Source organism: Triticum urartu, chromosome 6, assembly GCF_003073215.2.
Source record: "Triticum urartu cultivar G1812 chromosome 6, Tu2.1, whole genome shotgun sequence".
NCBI lineage: Eukaryota > Viridiplantae > Streptophyta > Magnoliopsida > Poales > Poaceae > Triticum > Triticum urartu.
The window spans coordinates 203,007,327-203,033,727 of NC_053027.1; positions in this window are offsets into that span (position 1 = coordinate 203,007,327).

The following is a 26,401-nucleotide window of genomic DNA, read 5'->3' on the forward strand; positions in this document are numbered from 1 at the left end:
CAGTGCCTTTTGAGACAACACCTCAACGTTGGCCGTAGGGCAAGGGGTGGAGGCGATCGGAAGTGAATCGCTATTCATATCCGACGAGTCCAAAGAACCGTCCGACGAAGATACGTCGAGACGGGCTCTGGACGGACTGCATAATCACATTCAGCATAAGGATAAGCAGTGCAATAAAACATGCCATGAATTACTATGTTATCCAGATACTTACGACTTCACCAGGGGCTTGTCCCTGGGTAACCACTCGTCGTCGCTGTAGGCGGCCGTTGTGGAGCAGTCCGGAAGGAGGGTCCTTCCCTTCTTGGACCCTTCAGCCTCCCCGGTTGGGGCGTCCTTCCTTTTCTTGTCTCCCCCGGCTGGGGGGGAGAACTTTTCTCTTCCTCCTCCTCGTTTTCGTGGGAGGAGTGCGCTTCGGAGTTATCGGACGATGAGTCCGATATAACCTTGCGCCGGAGACCCTTTCAGGTCTCCGTGGCCTTCTTCTTGGCCTTCTTCACCGGCACCTCGTAAGGCGCCGGAGCCAGCATCTCCGTTAGGAGAGCATCTGTAGGATCTTCAGGCAGGGGGGCTGGGCAATCGATCTGCTCCACTGTCTCTACCTAGTCCTGTTAATGGCATGGAAGCTTAGATCCCGCACATGATTAAACTGGGGCAAACAAATATCCTATGAGATATAAGAACTTATCAGATTGGCACGGCGCTTTGCGCTGAGTCTGCGGTCCTCGGTAAGGGGAGGAGGTACCTCGGCGCCCTTGAACAACACCTTCCAGACATCCTTGTGCGTCGTGTCGAAGAGCTCTCGCAGTGTCTGGTGCTTGGCCGGGTCGAACTCCCACAAATTGAATACCCATCGTTGACACAGGAGGATCCAGCGGAAGAGCATGACCTGGACCACGTTGACGAGCTTGATTTTCTTGCTCATCATGTTCTTGATGCAGGTCTGGAGTCCGGTCATCTCTACCGGAGAACCCAAGGACAGACCCTTCTCTTTTTAGGAAGTGAGCCACATGGGGATTCCGGATCGAAATTCGGGGGCCGCCACCCAGTTGGTGTCACGTGGCTCGGTGATGTAGAACCACCCCGATTGCCACCCCTTTATGGTCTCCACATAGGAGCCTTCGAGCCAGGTGACGTTAGGCATTTTGCCCACCATGGCGCCAGCACTCTGCTTGCTGGCCGACCACCACCATCGGTTTAACATTGAAGGTCTTCAGCCACTGGCCGAAGTGGGGCCTGATGTGGAGGAAGGCCTCGCACACGACGATAAACGCCGAGATGTTGAGGATGAAATTGGGGGCCAGATCATGAAAATCCAGCCCGTAGTAGAACATGAACCCGCAGACAAAAGGGTGAAGGGGAAATCCCAGTCTGCGGACAAAGTGGGTAAGGAAAACTACCCTCTCATGGGTTTTGGGCGTAGGGATGATCTGCCCTGCATCTGGCAGCCGGTGCGCGATGTCCGCGGCCAGATATCCGGCTTCCCGTAGCTTTGTGATTTTCTCCTCCGTGACGGAGAAGACCATCCACTTGCCTCCCGCTCCGGACATGCTTGGAGTGGTTTGAGGAGAAAGACGCGAACTTGGGCGCTGGAGCTCGAGTGTGCGAGAATGGATAAGCAAGGAGGAAGAAGGTGTGGGTAAAAAGGGGGAATCTTTGTCCCTTTATAAGGGCGGAAGAGGCGATGCGCCTCCTCACTTACCTGGTAAAATCGCTTATTCCCCGAACACCGTAATTGATGGCGCGGTTGGGTTACCCATACCCGTATTGATGAGAATCTCGTGATAAGGGGACATGATCTCTGCTTCGACAAGACGTGTCAAGAAAATCGCCTCATGATATGTGCAGTGCTGGTTGAGAAAAATGGTTCGAATAATGACCGAGCCATGGTGTGATGTCATGTTGCTAAACATGTCAGCAGATTGGATTTGTGGAAATATTATTCTCTCTACGGTGGTATGTGGAACTTGTTTTGCAGAGCCGGACACTATCCTTGTGTTCAAAATCTTCTATGGAGTATTCGGAGGAAGAACCCGCCTTGCAATGCCGAAGACAAATCTGCGCGCCGGACTCATCGTCATTGAAGCCTGGTTCAGGGGCTACTGAGGGAGTCCTCGATTAGGGGGTCTCCGAACAGCCGGACTATACCCTTTGGCCGGACTGTTGGACTATGAAGATACAAGATTGAAGACTTCGTCCCGTGTCCGGATGGGACTCTCCTTGGCGTGGAAGGCAATCTTGGCAATACGGATATGTAGATCCCCTCCCTTGTAACCGACTCTGTGTAAACCCTAGCCCCCTCCGGTGTCTATATAAACCAGAGGGTTTAGTCCGTAGGGCAATATACAATCATACCATAGGCTAGCTTCTAGGGTTTAGCCTCTACGATCTAGTGGTAGATCAACTGTTGTAATACTCATATCATCAAGATCAATCAAGCAGGAATAGGGTATTACCTCCATCGAGAGGGCCCGGACCTGAGTAAACATCGTGTCCCCCGCCTCCTATTACCATCCACCTTAGACGCACAGTTCGGGACCCCCTACCCGAGATCCGTCGGTTTTGACACCGACACTTGCACTAGTCCATAAATGGATCGCTGGAGCTTGCACACTTTTTTAGCACCTTTAGGATCGACAAAACCTTCTGGTTGAATCATATACAACTCTTCTTTAAGATATCCATTAAGGAATGTAGTTTTGACATCCATTTGCCAAATTTCATAATCATAAAATGTGGCAATTGCTAACATGATTCGAACAGACTTAAGCATCGCTACGGGTGAGAAGGTCTCATCATAGTCAACTCCTTAAACTTGTCGAAAACCTTTCACAACAAGTCGAGCATTGTAGACAGTAACATTACCGTCAGCGTCAGTCTTCTTCTTGAAGATCCATTTATTCTCTATGGTCTGCCGATCATCGGGAAAGTCAACCAAAGTCCACACTTTATTCTCATACATGGATCCCATCTCAGATTTCATGGCCTCAAGCCATTTCATGGAATCTGGGCTCATCATCACTTCCTCATAGTTCGTAGGTTCGTCATGGTCAAGTAACATGACTTCCAGGACAGGATTACCGTACCACTCTGGTGCGGATCGTACTCTGGTTGACCTACGAGGTTCGGTAGTAACTTGATCTGAAGTTTCATGATCATCATCATTAGCTTCCTCACTAATTGGTGTAGGAATCACTGGAACTGATTTCTGTGATGAACTAATTTCCAATTCGGGAGAAGGTACAATTACCTCATCAAGTTCTACTTTACTTCCACTCACTTCTTTCGAGAGAAACTCCTTCTCTAGAAAGGATCCATTCTTAGCAATGAATATCTTGCCTTCGGATCTATCATAGAAGGTGTACCCAACAGTCTCCTTTGGGTATCCTATGAAGACACATTTCTCTGATTTGGGTTCGAGCTTATCAGGTTGAAGCTTTTTCACATAAGCATCGCAGCCCCAAACTTTAAGAAACGACAGCTTAGGTTTCTTACCAAACCACAGTTCATACGGTGTCGTATCAACGGATTTAGATGGTGCCCTATTTAACGTGAATCCAGCCGTCAATAAAGTATAACCCCAAAACAAAAGCGGTAAATTGGTAAGAGACATCATAGATCGCACCATATCTGATAAAGTACGGTTACGATGTTCGGACACACCATTACGCTGTGGTGTTCCAGGTGGCATGAGTTGCAAAACTATTCCACATTGTTTCAAATGAAGACAAAACTCATAACTCAAACATTCACCTCCATGATCAGATCGTAGAAACTTCATTTTCTTGTTACGATGATTTTACACTTCACTCTAAAATTCTTTGAACGTTCAAATGTTTGAGACTTATGTTTCATTAAGTAGATATACCCATATCTTCTCAAATCATCTGTGAAGGTTAGAAAATAACGATACCCGCCGCGAGCCTCAACACTCATCAGACCGCATACATCAGTATGTATTATTTCCAACAAGTCAGTTGCTCGCTCCATTGTTCCTGAGAGCGGAGTCTTAGTCATCTTGCCCATGAGGCATGGTTCGCAAGCATCAAGTGATTCATAATCAAGTGATTCCAAAAGCCCATCAGCATGGAGTTTCTTCATGCACTTTACACCAATATGACCTAAACAGCAGTGCCACAAATAAGTTGCACTATCAATATTAACTTTGCATATTTTGACTTCAATATTATGAATATGTGTATCACTACAATCGAGATTCAACAAAAATAGACCACTCATCAAGGGTGCATGACCATAAAAGATATTACTCATATAAATAGAACAACCATTATTCTCTGATTTAAATGAATAACCGTCTCCCATTAAACAAGATCTAGATATAATATTCATGCACTGGCACCAAATAACAATTATTTAGGTCTAAAACTAACCCCGGCGGTAGATGTAGAGGTAGCGTGCCGATGGTGATCACATCGACTTTCGAACCATTTCCCACACGCATCGTCACCTCGTCCTTAGCCAATCTTTGTTTAATCCATAGCCCCTACTTCGAGTTGCAAATATGAGCAACTGAACCAGTATCAAATACCCAGGCGCTAGTACGAGTATTAGTAAGGTACACATCAATAACATGTATATCAAATATACCTTTCACTTTGCCATCCTTATTATCCGCCAAATACTTGGGGCAGTTCCGCTTCCAGTGACCAGTCCCTTTGTAGTAGAAGCAATCAGTTTCACGCTTAGGTCCAGACTTGGGCTTCTTCCCTTGAGCAGCAACTTTCTTGCTATTCTTCTTGAAGTTCACCTTCTTCCCCTTGCCCTTTTTCTTGAAACTAGTAGTCTTGTTAACCATCAACACTTGATGCTCCTTCTTGATTTCTACCTCTGCAACCTTTAGCATCGTGAAGAGCTCAGGAATTGTCTTTTCCATCCCTTGCATATTATAGTTCATCATGAAGCCTTTATAGCTTGGTGGCAGTGAATGAAGAACTCTGTCAATGACACTATCATCAGGAAGATTAACTCCCAGATAAGTCAAGTGGTTATGGTACCCAGACATTCTGAGTATGTGTTCACCAACAAAACTATTATCCTCCATCTTGTAGCTATAGAACTTGTTGGAGACTTCATATCTCTCAACTCGAGCATTTGCTTGAAATATTAACTTCAACTCCTGGAACATCTCATATGCTCCATGACATTCAAAACGTCTTTGAAGTCCCGATTCTAAGCCGTAAAGCATGGCACACTGAACTATCGAGTAGTCATCATCTTTGCTCTGCCAGACGTTCATAACGTCTGGAGTTTCTCCTGCAGCGGGTCTTGCACCTAGCAGTGCTTCCAGGACGTAATTCTTCTGTGCAGCAATGAGGATAATCCTCAAGTTACGGACCCAATCCGTGTAGTTGCTACCATCATCTTTCAACTTAGCTTTCTCTAGGAACGCATTAAAATTCAAGGGAACGGTAGCACATGCAATTGATCTACAACAACATAGATATGCAAAAAACTATTAGGTACTAAGTTCATGATAAATTAAAGTTCAATTAATCATATTACTTAAGAACTCCCACTTAGATAGACATCCCTCTAGTCATCTAAATGATCACGTGATCCATATCAACTAAACCATGTCCGATCGTGACGTGAGATGGAGTAGTTTTCAATGGTGAACATCACTATGTTAATCATATCTACTATATGACTCATGTTCGACCTTTCGGTCTCAGTGTTCCAAGGCCATATCTGCATATGCTAGGCTCGTCAAGTTTAACCCGAGTATTCTGCACGTGCAAAACTGGCTTGCACCCGTTGTATGTGAACGGAGAGCTTATCACACCCGAGCATCACGTGGTGTCTCGACATGACGAATTGTATCAACGGTGCATACTCAGGGAGAACACTTGTACCTTGAAATTTAGTGAGGGATCATCTTATAATGCTACCGTTGTACTAAGAAAAATAAGATGCATAAAGGATAAACATCACATGCAATCAAAATATGTGACATGATATGGTCATCTTCATCTTGTGCCTTTGATCTCCATATCCAAAGCACCGTCATGATCTCCATCATCACCGGCTTGACACCTTGATCTACATCGTAGCATCATTGTCATCTTGCCAACTATTGCTTCTACGACTATCGCTACCACTTAGTGATAAAGTAAAGCAATTACATGGCGATTGCATTTCATATAATAAAGCGACAACCATAAGGCTCCTGCCAGTAGCCTATAACTTTTACAAAACATGATCATCTCATACAAAAATTTATATCTCATCACGTCTTGACCATATCATATCACAACATGCCCTGCAAAAACAATTTAGACGTCCTCTATTTTGTTGTTGCAAGTTTTACGTGGCTGCTATAGGCTTCTAGCAAGAACCATTCTTACCTATGCATCAAAACCACAACGATTTTTCGTCAAGTGTGTTGTTTTAACCTTCAACAAGGACCGACCGTAGTCAAACTCAATTCAACTAAAGTTGGAGAAACAGACACCCGCCAGCCACTTGTGTGCAAAGCACGTCGGTAGAACCAGTCTCATGAACGCGGTCATGTAATGTCGGTCCAAGCCACTTCATCCAACAACACCGTTGAAGCAAAGTAAGACGTTGGTGGTAAGAAGTATGACTATATCGCCCACAACTCTTTGTGTTCTACTCGTGCATATCATCTACGCATAGACCTGGCTCGGATGCCACTGTTGGGGAACATAGGATGCAAATTCAAAAAAATTCCTACGATCACGCAAGATCTATCTAGGAGATGCATAGCGATGAGACGGGGAGAGTGCATCCATGTACCCTCGTAGACCGAAAGCGGAAGCGTTAGGTCAATGAGGTTGATGTAGTCGAACGTCTTCACGATCCAACAAATCCAAGTACCGAACATACGGTACCTCTGTGTTCAGCACACATTCAGCTCGATGACGTCCCTCGAGCTCTTGATCGAGTAGAGGGTCGAGGGAGAGTTCCGACAACACGACGGCGTGGTGACGGTGATTGTGATGTGATCCGCGCAGGGCTTCGCCGAAGCACTACGATGCTAAGACCGGAGGAGTAAACTGTGGAGGGGGCACCGAACTCGGCTTAGAAAACAACTGTTGTGTCTTTGGGGTGCCCCCTATGCACATATATAAAGGAGGGGGAGGAGGAGGCCGGCCCAAGGGGGCACGCCAAGAGGGGGGAGTCCTACTAGGATTCTGTTCCTAGTAGGATTCGGCCACCTTTCCTTCCAACGTAGAGGGGGAAAGGGGAAAGGAGGGAGAAGGAGAAGGAAAGAGTGGGCCGCACCCCCTCCCGTTGTCCAATTTGGATTGGGCAAGGGGGGCGCCACCTCCCGTGGCCTGCCTCCTCTCCTCCACTATGGCCCATTAGGCCCATTAACTTTCCCGAGGGGTTCCGGTAGCCTCCCAGTACTCCGAAAAATCCCCGAACCTTATCGAAACTATTCCGGTGTCCTTATATAACCTTCCAATATATAAATCTTTACCTCTCGACCATTTCGAGACTCCTCGTCATGTCCGTGATCTTATCCAGGACTCTGAACAAACTTCTGTCACCAAAACACGTAACTCATAATACAAATCGCCATCGAACGTTAAGCGTGTGGACCCTACGAGTTTGAGAACTATGTGGACATGACCGAGACACATATCCGGTCAATAACCAATAGTGGAACCTGGATGCTCATATTAGCTCCTACATATTCTACGAAGATCTTTATCGGTCAAACCGCATAACAACATACGTCATTCCCTTTGTCATCGGTATGTTACTTTCCCGAGATTCTATCATCGGTATCATCATACCTAGTTCAATCTCATTACCGGCAAGTCTCTTTACTCGTTCCGTAATGCATCATCCCGCAACTAACTCATTAGTCACATTCCTTGCAAGGCTTATAGTGATGTGCATTTATGTCTACTACCCAACTGTATTCTTGTAGACACGTGTTGTTCCTCCAAGCACAGAGTTTTGGAGGATAGTAGCAATTTTACCTCAAGTGGATGACCTAAGGTTTATCAATCTTTGAGAGGTGTAGGATGAAGATGGTCTCTCTCCAACGAACCTGCAACCAAATACAAGAAATCTCTTGTGTCCCCAACACATCCAATACAATGACAAATTGTATTGGTGCGCTAGTTCGGCGAAGATATGGTTATAAAAGTGTAATATTTATTGTAGAAATATATATATATATATATATATATATATATAATCTGAATAAATAAAAACAGCAAGGTAGCAAATAGTAAATAGGCACGAAAATGGTATTGCAATGCTTAAAATCAAGGCCAAGGGTACGTACTTTCACTAGTGCAATCTCCCAACAATGCTAACATAGTGGGATCATATGATTATCCCTCAAAGTGTAATGAAGAATCACTCCCGAGTTCCTATTAGCGGCGAACCAAAGATAGGAATTGTTTGTAGGATACGAAACCACCTCAAAGCTATTTTTTATGTTCGATCTATTCAAGAGTTCGTACTAAAATAACATAAATCTATTTTTTTCCGTTCGACCTATCCTAGAGTTCGTACTAGAATAACACCAAAGCATATTCATATTCATAATACTCAATCCACACCTAGAACTACAAAGAGACCCCAAAGTTTCTATCGGAGAAAAGATAATAAAAATGTGCATCAACCCCTATGCATAGATTACCCCAATATCACCGCGGGAATTCGCAAGTTGAGTGCCATAACGTATATCAAGTGAATCAATAAGATACCCCATTGTCACCTCAAGTATTCATACTGCAAGACATACATCATGTGTTCTCAAATCTGAACATTCAATCCGACATGACAAAACTTCAAAGGGTAAAGATTCAATTCATCACAACAAGAGTATAGAGGGGAGAAACATCATATGATCCGACTATATTAACAAAGCACATGATATAGATCACGAGAGAGAGAGAAAGATTAAACACTTAGCTACTGGTACAAACCCTCAGCCCCGAGGGTGGACTACCCCCTCCTCATCATGGTGGTCGCCGGGATGATGAAGATGGCCACCGGAGATGATCCCCCCTCTGGCAGGGTGCCAGAATAGGTCTTGATTGGTTTTCAGTGGGTACGGAGCCCTGCGACGGCGGAACTTCTGATCTAGGTTAACCCTGAAGGGTTTCGGAATATTTGGGAATTTATAGTGCAAAGAGGTGGTGCGGGAGGCCACCGAGGTGGGCGCAACCCACCTGGGCGCGCCAGGGGGCCCTTGCGTGCCCTGGTGGGTTGTGCCCCCCTCGGGGCACCCCCCTGGTGTGACGCCACCGATTTGACCGTACACTAATCATACACGCAAATGTGTACGATCAAGATCAAGAACTCATGGGAAGATATCACAACGCAACTATAGACACAAATTAAAATAATACAAGCTTTATATTACAAGCCAGGGGCCTCGAGGGCTCGAATACATCAACTCGAATACAAACGAGTCAGTAGAAGCAACAATATTTGAGTACCGACATAAGTTAAACAAGTTGCCATAAGATGGCTAGCACAATCTGGGATACATATCGAAAGAGGCGCATGCCTCCTGCCTGGGATTCTCCTGAACTACTTCTGGTCGTCGCGGCGGTCTACACATAGTAGTAGGCACCTCCAGTGTAGTAGGAGTCGTGGACAGCGGTGGCATCTGGCTTCTTGGCTCCAACATCTGGTTGCGACAACCAGGTACAAAAAGGGGGGAAAAGGAGGAGCAAAGCAACCGTGAGTACTCATCCAATGTACTCGCAAGCAAGGAACTACACTACATATGCATTGTTATCAACTAAAGGGGTAGTATATGTGGACTGAACTGCAGAATGCCACAATAAGAGGGGGGAAGCTAGTCCTATCAAAGACTACGCTTCTGGCAGCCTCCATCTTGAAGCAGAAGAAGAGAGTAGATGGTAAGTTAACCAAGTATCATCGCATAGCATAATCCTACCCGGCGATCCTCTCCTCGTCGCCCTGTGAGAGAGCGGTCACCGGGCTGTATCTGGCACTTGGAAGGTGTGTTTTATTAAGTATACGGTTCTAGTTGTCATAAGGTCAAGGTACAACTCCGGGTCGTCCTTTTACCGAGGGACACGACTATTCGAATAGATAAACTTCCCTGTAGGGGTGCACCACATTTCCCAACACGCTCGATCCCCTTTGGCCGGACACAGTTTCCTGGGTCATGCCCGGCCTTGGAAGATCCACACGTCGTAGCTCCACCTAAGCACAACAGAGAGGTCAACACGCCGGTCTAAATCCTATGGCGCAGGGGTCTGGGCCCATCGCCCATTGCACACCTGCACGTTGCGAACGTGGCCAGAAGCAGACCTAGCCCCCTTAATACAAGCGCAGGCTTACGGTCCAATCCGGCGCGCGTCGCTCAGTCGCTGACGTCAAGAAGGCTAGTGGCCATACTCAGATCAAATACCAAGATCTCGTTAAGCGTGTTAATTGATGTAGCCACGGACACCGACCAGGGCCAAGCCCACCTCTCTCCTAGGTGGTCTCAACCTGCCCTGTCACTCTGCCACAAAGTAACAGTTGGGAGCCGTTAGGAACTCAGGCCGACCACTACCTAGATGGAGCCACCTGTCCTTTCAGCCTCCCACATCAGAATCACTTGCGGGTACTCTATGAGCCGACCCGACTTTAGTCACCACATGTATCATATAATGTATACAAGTATATACCAATGATTACCTCCTGAGTGATCACGGCACGGTAGTATAGCATGGCAGATGGACAAGAATGTAGGGCCACTGATGGAATACTAGCATCCTATACTAAGCATTTAGGATTGCATGTAAGGGTAACAACTGTAGCAACAATGACAGGCTATGTAGCAGAATAGGATTAACTGAAAATAGTAACATGCTTCACCACTCTAATGCAAGCAGTAGAGAAAAGGAATAGGCGATATCTGGTGATCAAGGGGGGGGCTTGCCTGGTTGCTCTGGCAAGGAGGGGGTCGTCAACAACGTAATCGATCGGGGCACCAACAGCGGCGTCAGTCTCGTAGTCTACCGGAGAGAAGAGGGAGAAGAAACAATGAATACAATGCAAACAGATGCATATCGATGCTTGATATGACAAGTAACGGTGCCAGGTGTGCCCTAACGCAATAGGAGGGGATACCGGCGAAGGGGGGAAACATCCGGGAAATTATCCCCGGTGTTTCACATTTTCGGGCAGATGAACCGAAGGGGGAAACTTGCGTGTTCTCTATACTAGGGATGTGTGGCGGATGAACGGGCTGCATATTCGGATTCGTCTCGTCGTTCTAAGCAACTTTCATGTACAAAGTATTTTCATCCGAGCTATAGATTATTTTATATTAATTTTCAAAGTTTTAAATGATTTTCTGGAATTTCTGTATTTTTATTTTTATTTCAAAAATAACTGAAATTGCTAGGGGCACCAAATTGCGTACCCAGCCAGTGGTTCAGGGAGGCTAACATGTGGGTCCCGTTGAGTGTTGAGTCAGCAGTCAACGGTTGACTAGTCAAACTGTGAACAGTGCGGGTGGGGTTAGTTATAATTAAACACCGTTTAATTTATCAGGTGGGGCCACACGTTAGTGGCACATTGGGGTCATTAGGGGATAATTAACTGGGGTTAACCGGCGGCTAACTCCGGTCTTAACCCGGTGCGGCGGAGGAGCTCCGGCCGGCCGTTTCCGGTGGCCGCTGGAGGCGCGGGCGGGCGTGTCGGAGAGCCCATGATGTGGTGCATCTAGAGGTGGCATCGACTGGTGCTGGGGCGACGTGCAGGGACGGCGGCGACGAGCTTGAGCAGCGGCGGCGGGTGTGAGTGTGAGCAGCACCGGCGCGGCCATGCAGGCGAGGCGCACGACAAGGAGGCAGGCGGAGGCAAGGCGAGGCGCGCTAGGATGGGAGGCTACCGGCGGTCGGCGGCGATGCGGGGCTAGGCGTACGGGTGGGGTAGCGGGGAGCAGGCGTGCGGGAGCAGCGGCGGGGAGGCGAGCATTGGCCGATGTGGACAGCGCAAGGAAGCAGGGGGCGACGAGTGCGGCCCCTGGGGCGAGGCAGGGCATGGTCCTACGCAGGCGCAAGGGCGCGGCCCGAACGAGGCAAGGCAGAGGCGGGCACACGCTCGGGGTCGAGCTCGGGCATGACCATGGCGACCACGGGTGAGCACGAGAGTGACGACTACGGGCATCAAACCGAGCGGGGCAAAGAGGGGATTCGAGAGGGAGCTCACAGCGGATGACTAGAGCAGCTCAGCGGCCTCGGGGATGGCACGGCATTGCCAGAATCGATGGCGACGATCGACGGGGCCGGGGACGACGAAGATGATGTAGGGCTCGATGCAGGGGGTCCTAGCTCCAACGGGCGGCCTCAGGCGACGTAGGGGATGACGGCAGAGCGGGGGGGCTCGAAATCAGGAGCGGTGAGGAGGGTAGCCATGCCGGTGAGCTTCACCATGGCGACAGGTGGTTCGGTACGGCGGATCTGACGAGGGAGAAAGCAAGGGGGGGAGGAAGGAAGGCTCTAGGGTTTTGGGGCGTCGGGGAGGGGTTGTCTTCGACCTAGTAGGCGCCGAGGTGCACCGGATGGCCGCCCCGTGGCCATCGGCGCCGTGGACGGGCGCTCTGTGTCCACGAGAGTGGGGTGAACAGAGGAAGAGGAACGAGGGGGCGTTAGGTGGGCCGGCCTCGCAACTTTGGCCATTTGGGCCAAGTGGCCCAAGGGGGTTTTGCTTGCTTTTTTATGTTTTGCTTTGTTTTATTACTTTCTATTCTCTTTTACTATTTTCTCTTAGTTTCACCTTATTATAGTTTAAATGAAATACAAAACTAGTTCCTAATTTAGTTTTAATAAATATTCCACTGCCCCAATAGTTTCGGGCAATGAAATAAATTAGCTAAATATTTTAATAATTGAAAAAGGCATTTATTTTTTATTTTTGTTATTGTTTGTTTATTTCACTACAATTAAATACTTTATAAAAATGTGGACTCTCCACCAAAATTATGTATGCAATATTTGGTACAACCCGAACATTTTAGTTTTAAAAGTTCAAAACCTTTAGCGTTTGACTTAAATTCAAATTTGGATTTGAATCGGTTTCAAACTAATACGAGATTAACAATAGTAACCGTGATGATGTGGCATCATTAGCAGAGGTTCAGTGTAACTTAATTATCCAGGCGTCACACCGGGTGCAGCTCTGGCCCATTGGGTTCCTTCTGGTCCAACAAAAATCTCCAAAAAGTTTCGCGGTGTTTGGACTCCGTTTAATATTGATTTTTCTGCGATGTAAAAAACTAGCAAAAAACAGCAACTGGCACTAGGCACTAGGTCAATAGGTTAGTCCCAAAAAATAACATAAATTTGCTATAAAATGATTGTAAAACATCCAAGAATGATAAAATAACAACATGAATACTTCATAAATAATAGATACGTTGGAGACGTATCAGCACCCCCAAGCTTAATTCCTACTCATCCTCGAGTAGGTAAATGATAAAAGAAATAATTTATGAAGTGTGAATGCTAGCAAAGTGCACAAGTTTGATCAATGAAAATTTCAGTCATTTTTCCTAGCATCATAACAACAATTCTTTCTTATGAAACTTCTCATGTTATAGTGGCAACCAATTCTAATGTTAAGGTTCAAACAATGAATTCTCTTGAAACCCAACAACCTATGTTCTTAGTCACCAAGCAATTGCAATTCAACTTATTCAATAGAGTTTAAGTAAGAGCTCCACATACTCAACCATCATATAGTCTTCTATGATTGCTAACACTCACCTCGTACACATGAGCAAAACGTTTCAACCGGATACATAGAAAGATAGGGGCTTATTGTTTTGCCTCCCAATGTATTCACCTCAAGGGTGATGTCAACAATAATAACTCATGCTACCCATATTCAACTGGACAAATGTGCCTTTATCTTTCCTCACCACATGATACTTAGCAAAAGAGAAAATAAAAAGGAATAGAGAGGAATACTTTCACTCTTTGCATAAAAGTAAATACTGGAAAGTAAAAGATAGGCCCTTCGCAGAGGGAAGCAGAGGTTTCCATGCGCTTATTTGTTTGTATTCTCAATCCCTTAGTGCAAAAGAACGTCACAATATATTGCCCCTTGTGATAGCAACCTTTATTATGTAGTCTGTCGCTTTTATTGCTTTACCATCACAAGTTCGTACAATCCTCAATTTTCTCTTACACTAAATGATCTTACACTTTTAGAAGCAATTTTTATTGCCTTATTGCACCGGTGACAACTTACTTGAAGGATCTTACTCAATCCTTAGGCAGCTATGGTGGACTCTTGAAAATAAGATTTGGGTTTAAGGGTTTTTGGATGCACAAGTAGTATCTCTACTTGGTGCAGAATTTTTGGCTAGCAAAGATGGGGGGCAAGCACCACATGTTGAAGGATCTATGACAATATGACTTCTATGTGAATATGAACAACCATAAACCATTACGTTGTCTTCCTTGTCCAATGTAACACCCCGGATGTAATTTACCTTATATGTATCCCAACTCTTGTCGTTTCCGGCGCTAAGTTATTTTATTTTCCTCGGGTTCGGGTTTTTGTCTCCGTGTGTTGTTGCCTTTGTCATGCATCTCATATCATGTCATCATGTGCATTGCATTTGCATACGTGTTCGTCTCATGCATCCGAGCATTTTCTCCGTTGTCCGTTTTGCATTCCGGCGCTCCTATCTCCTCCGGTGCCCCTTTCTACCTCTTTTCGTGTGTGGGGGTTAAACATTTCCGTATTGGACCGAGACTTGCCATGCGGCCTTGGTTTACTACCGGTAGACCGTCTGTCAAATTTCATGCCATTTGGACTTCGTTTGATACTCCAACGGTTAACTGAGGGACCGAGAAGGCCTCGTTTGTGTTGCAGCCCAACACCCTTCCAATTTGGCCCAAAACCCACCTAAAACCCTTCCATCGTCTAGAGCGTTCGATCACGATCGCGTGGCCGCAAACCGCACTCCATTTGGAACTTCCTAGCTCCGTCTATGCCTATAAATAGCTCCTCCTCCAAAAATCCCGGGCCTTCTTCCACCCTAACCCTAGAAAAACACCACCCGCCGCCGGCGGACAAAAATCCGGGCAGCGGACGTGTCTGCCCGCTCCGCCGGACCAACCCGCCGTCGCCACGTGTCCCTGGGCCGGTCCCCAGTTCGCCGCCGACCCCACGGGCCCGCGAGGCCCGTGCGGGGCCCTCCCGGCCCGGTCTCCGCCACCTCCTCCCATCAGGTCGCCGCCCCCGCGCCCGGCGCCATTCGCCGCACCCCGCCGCCGCGCCGCCATTGCCGGGCGCCTCCGCACCGACCGCTCGCCGACCGCCGCCTCCTCGCCGCGTCCTCCGCCGCCGTCTTCTTCCGCGATGCCGGCAAGCTCGCCGACCCCGCCGCCCGCCGACATCGCCGTCGCCGCCCGCTCCGGCCGCCGCCTCGTCGTCCTTCTTCCTCCCCCGGCGAAGCCCGGCGAGAACTCCGGCTGGGCGAACCTCGGATCCGCCGCCGCTACAGTGTTTCGCCAGATCTGGATCCGCGCTACAGTAAACCCTAGAGTTGACTTTCCCCCTCTCCCTTTTTTTGCAATTTTCATCATGTCGTAACTCCGCATTCGTAGCTCTGATTTGCGCGTGTAGCATATCAAAATGTTCGCCTCGACGAGTACATCATTTCATCTCATTGCATCATTTTCATTTGAGCTCATCTTGATGCCCGAAATGCTGTTGGAAGAGGGCTATGTGATAAACTTGGCAGATCTGTTTCATCAAATAGATATTTGTCATTTTTGCCATGATTAATGTGTGCATGATATGATCCTGAGCTCTACATGTGTTTTGTTATATGCCATGCCATCTTTACAGAGGTGCTTACCATGTATTTTGTGATATGTGTGGTGACTAGCACAAGCTTGCAAAGTAGTGTAATCGGTAATGCTGATATCAGGGACTTAGAATTTCACCAAGTCATTGTCATGATTTTGTCGTTATGCCATATGTTCATGTTGTTTCCTAGTGATCCGTGCCTCTTTTGAGGATGATCAGTAAGGTTGATTTGTTAACATTGTGGTGCTCTATCCATCCATGTATTTGTTTGCATTTATGGAGCACCCTAGCTTGAGTCAATCGAGCTCTACTTTTGCTATTTCGTGAATCCTGGCAGATTGTTGACTTGTTAGCAATTTTGCCGAGGATGTTGCTATTGATCCGTGCATGCTATGTTGTTGTTCTTGCCATGTCTAGATTCTATGCCATGTATTCTTGATGGGTGTATTCTTAGTTTGTCATGCCATGCTCTGTAGTGAGTGCATCGAGCTCGTAAACATGCCTACTCGTTAACTGATTTGCATGCTCCAGTTTTTCACTAAGTCTGAGATCTGTTTATGTTTTTGCCATGTTCACATGCTTGCAATTGTATTTTCTGATTCCTTTTGGCTCAAGGTCACTAAGGGACTTTTGTTAAGTGCTTTGAGTATCTCCATGACATGCCTTGCTTTGCCATGTTAAGTTCCTGTAGCATGTAGTTTTCATGCTCTAAAGTGTCCTTCCTGATGTTAAATTCTAGACTTGTGTTATTTCACAAAGTCTGAAACATGTTATCGTTTGCACTTTTGCCATGCTTGTTTGAACCTGTTAATGGATGAATTAGCCATAGCTCAGTGTTCATCTTTTGTCAAGCATCATGAGTGGATCCCTGCCATGTATTTTGTTGTCATGATTGAGTGCTGTAGCATATTTATCTTGATGCATTTAGTTGGTCACTTGCTGATTATCGCAGACCGGTGCCATATTTGTTTTGCTTGCCATTTCAAAACCTTGCATCCGATTCCGGTGATCTTTATATCGATTTAAACTGAAATCACCTCACCTTTCCAGTGGCACTCTTGGATTTCCAAGTTGAGGCCAGGTTCAATCATTCCTTGTCAAATCTTGCATATGCATCACATATCGCATCCCGCATAGCATACCATGTTTGCATCATGTTGTTTGAGCATTGCACATGGTTGATTGTGTTCCTTTTGCTTGTTTGTCTTGCTTGTGTAGAGCCAGGAGACGAGTTCGCGAATGAGGAGCCCGTTGAGATTGCTTACGAGGATCAAGTCAACTCTGACAACTTTGCAGGCAAGATGATCATACCCTCGAAATCACTTCTATCTTTGCTTGCTAGATGCTCGCTCTTTTGCTATGCCTATGCTACGATGCCTACAACTTGCTTATCATGCCTCCCAAATTGCCATGTCAAACCTCTAACCCACCTTGTCCTAGCAAACTGTTGATTGGCTATGTTACCGCTTTGCTCAGCCCCTCTTATAGCGTTGCTAGTTGCAGGAGAAGATTGGAGATCGTTCCTTGTTGGAACATTGTTTATTGTTGGGATATCACCATATTATCTTGTTATCTTAATGCATCTATATACTTGGTAAAGGGTGGAAGGCTTGTCCTTTTGCCTAGTGGTTTGTTCCACTCTTGCCGCCCTAGTTTCCGTCATATCGGTGTTATGTTCCCGGATTTTGCATTCCTTACGCGGTTGGGTTATAATGGGAACCCCTTGATAGTTCGCCTTGAATAAAACTCCTCCAGCAATGCCCAACCTTGGTTTTACCATTTTCCACCTAGCCTCTTTTCCCTTGGGTTTCCGGAGCCCGAGGGTCATCTTTATTTAAACCCACCGGGCCAGTGCTCCTCTGAGTGTTGGTCCAAACTAGAGCCCCTTGCAGCACCACCTCGGGGAAACTCGAGGGCTGGTTTTAGTTGTACGGATTTCTTATCCGAGTGTGCCCTGAGAACGAGATATGTGCAGCTCCTATCGGGATTTGTCGGCACATTCGGGCGGTGTTGCTGGACTTGTTTTACCATTGTCGAGGATGTCTTGTAAAACCGGGATGTCGAGTCTGATCGGAATGTCTCGGGAGAAGGAATATCCTTCGTTGACCGTGAGATCTTGTGATGGGCTAAGTTGGAACTCCCCTGCAGGGATTTGAACTTTCGAAAGCCGTGCCTGCGGTTATGGGCAGATGGGAATTTGTTAATGTCCGGTTGTAGATAACATGAAACTTAATTTAATTAAAATGAATCAAACGCGTGTGTAACCGTGATGGTCTCTTCTCGGCGGAGTCCGGGAAGTGAACACGGTGTTGGAGTAATGCTTGACGTAGGTTGTTCTAGGATCACTCCTTGATCATAGTTATTCGTCCGTGCTTTGCCTTCTCTTCTCGCTCTCTTTTGCGAACAGGATAGCCACCATATATGCTAGTCGCTTGCTGCAGCTCCACATATTATCTTGCCTTACCTATAAGCTTAAATAGTCTTGATCGCGAGGGTGTGAGATTGTTGAGTCCCCGTGACTCACAGTTTACTTCCAAAACCAGATCCAGGGACCGATGATACCGTTCTAGATGATGCGCTTGAGCTCAAGTGGGAGTTCGATGAAGACTCGTGGTGTTACTATGTGTCTTTCCCAGATGATCAGTAGTGGTGCCCAGTTGGGGGCGATCGGGGACCGTGTCTCATGTTGGGGTTGATCTTTTATTTTGGTACCGTAGTCGGACCATGTGTGTATTGGATGATTGTAATGTTATTCATGTATTTCTGTGACGTGGCGAGTGTAAGCCAACTATGTACCTTTTCCCCTTTTATATATTTACATGGGTTGTTGTGAAGATTACCTTACTTGCGACATTGCTTTCAATGCGGTTATGCCTCTAAGTCGTGCTTCAACACGTAGGAGATATAGCCGCATCGAGGGCGTTACAAGTTGGTAATCAGAGCCTTCCCCGACCTTAGGAGCCCCCTGCTTGATCGAATCGTTGGCGTTGTTGATTCTAGAAAAATGTTTTGAGTCATTTAGGAATTATATATTGGAGAGTTTAGGAATTCATTTTACTTCCCAGTCCCTTCATCGCTCTGGTAAGGCATCCTAACATAGAGTTTTGACTCTTCTCTTCTCAAATTTCACTAAAAACAATTTTTAGGATCACGCGGGTATCTTGGAATCGTTCCGATCGATTTGTGACGAGAACATTGTTCTTGGTGCCTCCTGTCATTTAGGGGTTGTGGCAGTGTCCCGGGGAGTTGAGCTCCGAGGTGTTGTCGTCACAATTTTATCGTTGAGATTCTGGAATACCCGAGTTTCGCCGACATCGAAAATCTCTTTTATGCAGTTATTGGTGAGATAACCTCTACACCACCCAGTACTGGGGTGGGAGTTCGGGAGTATTGCCATAACTTGTATAACGGATGCTTTTCGAAGGTTGAGGTAGACGATTTCCGAAGTTTTTCTCGGTTATGTGTTGAAGGATGGATACAACTGGATGTAGGATTTGCTAGATTTGGGTGAGATATTATGCTTCCCCTGTATCCCCAACACCTGATTGCATAACCGGAAAGGTTTGGGAGTTTCACAGGTGGGAATTCTTGTAGCTCTAGTTCTTCTTCCGCGGATATTTGGTTTAGGATTGGGTAATCCTCACCAAGTATTCGTTCTTGTTCCGTACCTTGTTTTTATTCTTCTTCCTCAATTCTAAGTGGCTTCTCAATTTATGGATATGTGACCATTCCAATTGGTATGCATTCGTTCATTTTGTTCGGATGTGAAGACTTTATGTTGCAATTTCAACCCGTTTGATTCAGCTTCAATATTTGTCTGTTAATGTGCTAATGGATGTCAACCTCTTCAGGATGGCTCCTCCAACACGCACGACTCCGAATCCTGATCCGCCACCACCACCTCCACCTCCGGAGGCATGGCAAGTTGTGATGGCCGCTACCAATGCAAACACGCAGCTGATCATGCAACTTCTTCAAGAGCGCAATCAAGGGAACCAGGGCCAAGGCAACAATCAGAATCACTTTGCTACACTCAACCAGTTCCTTGCTAACCAGCCAAAGACCTTCAGCAATTGTGTTGAGGCAACAGACGCTGATGATTGGCTCGTGGACATATGCAAGCATTTCGAGTGCAGTAACATCAGGTCTGAGGACTTTGTCAAGTTCGCTTCCTTCCAACTCAAAGACCAAGCCGCAGAATGGTTTCAGCAGTACAAAGATTCCAGAGGAGGCCGTGTGATTACCTGGGATGAATTCCGTCAAGACTTCAAAGCTCATCATATTCCTCAGAGCGTGGTTGAAAGCAAGCGTGAGGAATTCCACAACCTGAAGCAAGGCTCTATGTCTGTTTACGAGTACAACAAGATGTTTCAGAAGCTCGCCCGTTTTTCTAAGCAGGACGTCCCTGACGAGAAGAGCATTATATACCAGTTCAGGGGTGGTCTCAGAGAAGAAATCCAGCTAGCTCTCGTCCTCTTTGAGCCCAAGAGGTACGTTGAGTTTTACAACATGGCAATGAAGCAAGAGACTGCTCAACTGAAGTGTGATGCTTCCAAGAAGCAAGTCAGAGATGCTACTCCTTCTTCCTCAACTCAAGTGGCTAAGCAGCAGAAGTATTGGCTTCCTCCTCCTCCGTTCCGTCAGCCTTATCAGCAGAAGAGTAAAGGTGGCAGTGGATCTTCCCACCCACCCAACCCTGGCTTTCGGAACAAGATTTCGTCTCAAGCTCCAAGATCAAGTGCTCCGTATCACCTTCCGCTTTCATAGGTCACGTGCAACAAGTGCCAACAAAAGGGTCACTATGCCAACAAATGCTTCAATCAGAGGCGTCTCCCTCCTCCTCCTGTGAGATCGGCAAGTACAGCTGTGGTCAAGCATAACCCCAAGTACGCCAAGGTCAACATGGTGAATGCAGCTCAGGCAGAGGACTCGTCAGATGTCATCATGGGTAACCTTCCTGTTAACGATATTCCTGCAAGAGTTCTTTTTGACACTGGTGCATCGCATTGTTTCATCTCGAGACCTTTTGCATCTAAGCATGATTTTGTTACTCAAGTGTTGCCGAAACCGTTGGCTATTGTCTCTCCGTCCCGTCAAATGACATCTCGAGTATGCGTTCTGGATGTTTCAATCACATTGGGTGACTATAAGTTCTTGTCTTCTCCAAATGTTCTTGGTCACTCGGATATTGATCTTATTCTTGGAATGGATTGGCTTTCTAAGCACAAGGCTCATCTTGATTGTGCTGCCAAGCAGATTCAATTGACTCATTCGTCTGAGGATGTAATTGTCTTTGCCGCTCGGGATGATACCATCCGTTTGTTTTCTCTCAATGAGAAGGGTGAACTGGATGCCATCTCTCAAATTCCAGTCATTTGCGAATATCAAGACGTCTTTCCAGAAGAGCTTCCAGGAATGCCTCCGCACCGGCCAGTTGAATTCATCATCGATCTTGAGCCTGGCACGGAACCTGTTTGCAAACGTCCTTACAAGCTTGGACCTGAGGAGTTGAAGGAGTTGAAGAAGCAACTCCATATTCAAGAGCGAATGGGTCTCATCCGACCTAGTTCTTCTCCGTGGGGTTGTGGTGTTCTTTTTGTGAAGAAGAAGGATGGAACAGACCGACTTTGTGTTGACTACCGTTCATTGAACAAGAAGACTATAAAGAACAAGTACCCACTTCCCAACATCAACGAGCTATTTGAACAACTTAAAGGTGCTCAAGTATTCTCCAAACTTGATCTCCGTATGGGCTATCACCAGATTCGAATTCGTGAGCAAGATATTCCCAAGACGGCCTTCAGAACAAGCTATGGTTCATATGAATAAACTGTCATGTCTTTTGGCCTCGTCAACGCTCCGCCGACTTTCTCTCGCATGATGAACTTCATCTTCAACGCCTACACAAATGACTTCGTCTTGGTCTACCTCGATGAAATTTTGGTCTTTTCCAAGAACAAGGAAGATCATGCCAAGCACTTGCGTTTGGTGCTCGATAATCTCAGAGAACATCAGTTCTACGCCAAGTTTTGGAAGTGCGAGTTTTGGCTCGATGAGGTTCTCTATCTTGGGCATATCATCTCTGCCATGGGCATAGCGGTGAATCCTGAGAAGGTGTCTGCAATTGCGAATTGGGAACCACCTTAGAACGTGAAGCAACTCTGCAGCTTCCTTGGTCTCGCAAGCTATTGTCGAAGGTTCGTTGAGAACTTTTCAAAGATTGCGAAGCCTCTTTCCAACCTTCTCCAGAAGCAGGTGAAGTATGTTTGGTCTCCTAAATGTGACATCACTTTCAACACCCTAAAAGAGAAATTAGTCACTGCTCCAGTTCTGACTCCTCCCGATGAATCCAAACCGTTCGAGGGCTTCTGTGATGCCTCTCTTCAAGGTCTTGGTGCAGTGTTGATGCAAGAGAAGAAAGTTGTGGCGTATACTTCTCGCCAGTTGAAGCCCAACGAGAAGAACTACCCCACTCATGACCTCGAGTTGGCGGCAGTTGTGCATGCTCTTTTGACTTGGAGACATCTCTTATTGGGAAGAAAAGTGGACATCTTCATTGACCACAAGAGTCTCAAGTACATCTTCACTCAGCCTAATCTCAACCTCAGGCAGACTCGTTGGGTCGAAATGATTCAAGAGTATAATCCGAGTATCGAATATACTCCAGGCAAGGCCAATGTGATTGCTGACGCATTGAGCAGGAAGGCTTACTGCAACAGTTTGATTCTCAAGCCTTACCAACCCGAGCTTTGTGAAGCTTTCCGCAAACTCAATTTGCATGCTGTTCCTCAAGGTTTCCTCGCCAACCTTCAAGTCTCTCCTACTTTGGAAGATCAGATTCGCGAGGCTCAACTTCTTGATGCTATGGTGAAGAAGGTGAAGATTGAGATTGCCAAGAGTCAACCCAAGTACAAGTGCTATCGTCTTGATGACAAGGATACTCTCTTCTTCGAGGATCGCATTGTTGTGCCTAAAGGTGACCTTCGTAAAGTCATTATGAACGAGGCTCACAATTCACTCCTCTCCATCCACCCTGGGAGTACGAAGATGTACCAGGACCTCAAGCAGGCTTATTGGTGGACTCGAATGAAGCGCGAGATTGCTCATTTCGTGAATGAATGTGATGTTTCCAGAAGAGTGAAGGCAGAACACCTATGACCAGCTGGTCTCCTCCAACCTCTTGCCATTCCAGAATGGAAGTTTGACCACATTGAAATGGACTTCATGACTGGGTTTCCAAAGTCCAAGCGTGGCAATGATGCTATATTCGTTGTCATCGACAAACTCACTAAAGTGGCTCACTTTCTGCCTATCAAAGAGTCTATCATAGCAGCTCAATTGGCAGAGCTTTATACCTCTCGGATTATCTCTCTGCACGACATTCCACAGTTGATCTCTTCAGACCGTGGCAGCATCTTTACCTTCAAGTTTTGGGATTCTTTTCAGAAGGCCATGGGCACCAACATCCGTTTCAGCACAACTTTTCATCCTCAAACTAGCGGTCAAGTCGAGCGTGTCAGTCAGATTCTCGAAGATATGCTCAGGGCTTGCGTTATCTCCTTCGGTATGAAGTGGGAAGATTGTCTTCCATATGCCGAGTTCTCCTACAACAATAGCTTTCAAGCGAGTTCGGGAAAGGCCCCATTTGAAATTCTCTATGGCAGGAAGTGTCGTACTCCTCTTAACTGGTCAGAGACCGGTGAACGTCAACTTCTCGGAAATGACTTGATCACAGAGGTAGAGGCAATGTGCAAAGTCATTCGTGATAACCTCAAAGCAGCGCAATCGTGCCAGAAGAGCTACTATGATAGTAAGCATCGTGATTTGGCTTTCGAGATCGGAGACCATGTTTACCTCCGCGTCTCTCCAATGAAAGGTACTCGTCGCTTCGGTATCAAAGGGAAGATTGCCCCTAGATACGTGGGTCCTTTCAAGATCGTCAGCAAGAGAGGCGATCTCACCTATCAACTCGAGCTTCCCTCCAACTTTGCTAATGTGCACGACGTGTTCCATGTCTCTCAGCTCCGCAAGTGCTTCAAGACCCCTGACCGCACCGTCAACTTCGAAGACATTGATCTCCAAGAAGACCTCTCTTATCGTGAGCACCTAGTTGCTATTCTTGAAGAGACTGAACGCAAGACTCGCAATAAGTCAATCAAATTCCTCAAAGTCAAGTGGTCACACCATTCCGACCGCGAAGCCACCTAGGAACGTGAGGATCACCTCCGTTCTGAGTACCCGGTGTTTTTCCAGTCCTAGATCTCGGGACCAGATCCTTTCGTAGTGGTGGAGTGTTGTAACACCCCGGGTGTAATTTACCTTACATGTATCCCAACTCTTGCCGTTTCCGGCGCTAAGTTATTTTATTTTCCTCGGGTTCGGGTTTTTGTCTCCATGTGTTGTTTCCTTTGTCATGCATCTCATATCATGTCATCATGTGCATTGCATTTGCATACGTGTTTGTCTCATGCATCTAAGCATTTTCTCCGTTGTCCGTTTTGCATTCCGGCGCTCCTATCTCCTTCGGTGCCCCTTTCTACCTCTTTTCGTGTGTGGGGGCTAAACATTTCTGGATTGGACCGAGACTTTCCATGCAGGCTTGGTTTACTACCGGTAGACCGCCTGTCAAGTTTCGTGCCATTTGGACTTCGTTTGATACTCCAACGGTTAACCGAGGGACCGAGAAGGCCTCGTTTGTGTTGCAGCCCAACACCCTTCCAATTTGGCCCAAAACCCACCTAAAACCCTTCCATCGTCTAGAGCGTTCGATCATGATCGCGTGGCCGCAAACCGCACTCCATTTGGAGCTTCCTAGCTCCGTCTATGCCTATAAATAGCTCCTCCTCCAAAAATCTCGGGTCTTCTTCCACCCTAACCCTAGAAAAACTCCAACCGCCGCCGCCAGACAAAAATCCGGGCAGCGGACGTGTCCGCCCGCTCTGCCGGACCAACCCTCCATCGCCACGTGTCCCTGGGCCGGTCCCCAGTTCGCTGCCGACCCCGCGGGCCCGCGAGGCCCGTGCGGGGCCCTCCCGGCCCGGTTTCCGCCGCCTCCTCCCATCAGGTCACCGCCCCCGCGCCCGGCGCCGTTCGCCGCACCCGGCCGCCGCGCCGCCATTGCCGGGCGCCTCCATTCCGACCGCCGTCTTCTTCCGCGACGCCGGCAAGCACGCCGCCCGCCGGCATCGCCGTCGCCGCCCGCTCTGGCCGCCGCCTCGTCGTCCTTCTTCCTCCCCCGGCAAAGCCCGGCGATTCCGGCGAGAACTCCGGCCGGGCGAACCTCGAATCCACCACCGCTATAGTGTTTCGCCAGATCTGGATCCGCGCTACAGTAAACCCTAGAGTTGACTTTCCCCCTCTCCCCTTAATTTTTTTGCAATTTTCATCATGTCGTAACTCAGCATCTGTAGCTCCGATTTGCGCGTGTAGCATATCAAAATGTTCGCCTCGACGAGTATATCATTTCATATCATTGCATCATTTTCATTTGAGCTCATATTGATGCACGAAATGCTGTTGGAAGAGGGCTATGTGATAAACTTGGCAGATCTGTTTCATCAAATAGATATTTGTCATTTTTTGCCATGATTAATGTGTGCATGATATGATCCTGAGCTCTACATGTGTTTTGTTATATGTCATGCCATCTTTACAGAGGTGCTTACCATGTATTTTGTGATATGTGTGGTGACTAGCACAAGCTTGCAAAGTAGTGTAATCGGTAATGCTGATTTCAGGGACTTAGAATTTCACCAAGTCCTTGTCATGATTTTGTCGTTATGCCATATGTTCATGTTGTTTTCCTAGTGATCCATGCCTCTTTTGAGGATGATCACTAAGGTTGATTTGTTAATATTGTGGTGCTCTATCCATCCATGTCTTTGTTTGCATTTATGGAGCACCCTAGCTTGAGTCAATCGAGCTCTACTTTTGCTATTTCGTGAATCCTGACAGATTGTTGACTTGTTAGCGATTTTGCCGAGGATGTTGCTATTGATCCGTGCATGCTATGTTGTTGTTATTGCCATGTCTAGCTTCTATGCCATGTATTATTGATGGGTGTATTCTTAGTTTGTCATGCCATGCTCTGTAGTGAGTGCATCGAGCTCGTAAACATGCCTACTCGTTAACTGATTTGCATGCTCCAGTTTTTCACTAAGTCTGAGATCTGTTTATGTTTTTGCCATGTTCACATGCTTGCAATTATATTTTCTGATTCCTTTTGGCTCAAGGTCACTAAGGGACTTTTGTTATGTGCTTTGAGTAGCTTCATGTCATGCCTTGCTTTGCCATGTTAAGTTCCTGTAGCATGTAGTTTTCATGCTCTAAAGTGTGCTTCCTGATGTTAAATTCCAGACTTGTGTTAATTTCACCAACTCTGAAACCTGTTATCATTTGCACTTTTGCCATGCTTGTTTGAACCTGTTAATGGATGAATTAGCCGTAGCTCAGTGTTCATCCTTTTTCAAGCATCATGAGTGGATCCCTGCCATGTATTTTGTTGTCATGTTTGAGTGCTTTAGCATATTTATCTTGATGCATTTAGTTGGTCACTTGCTGATTATCGCAGACCGGTGCCATATTTGTTTTGCTTGCC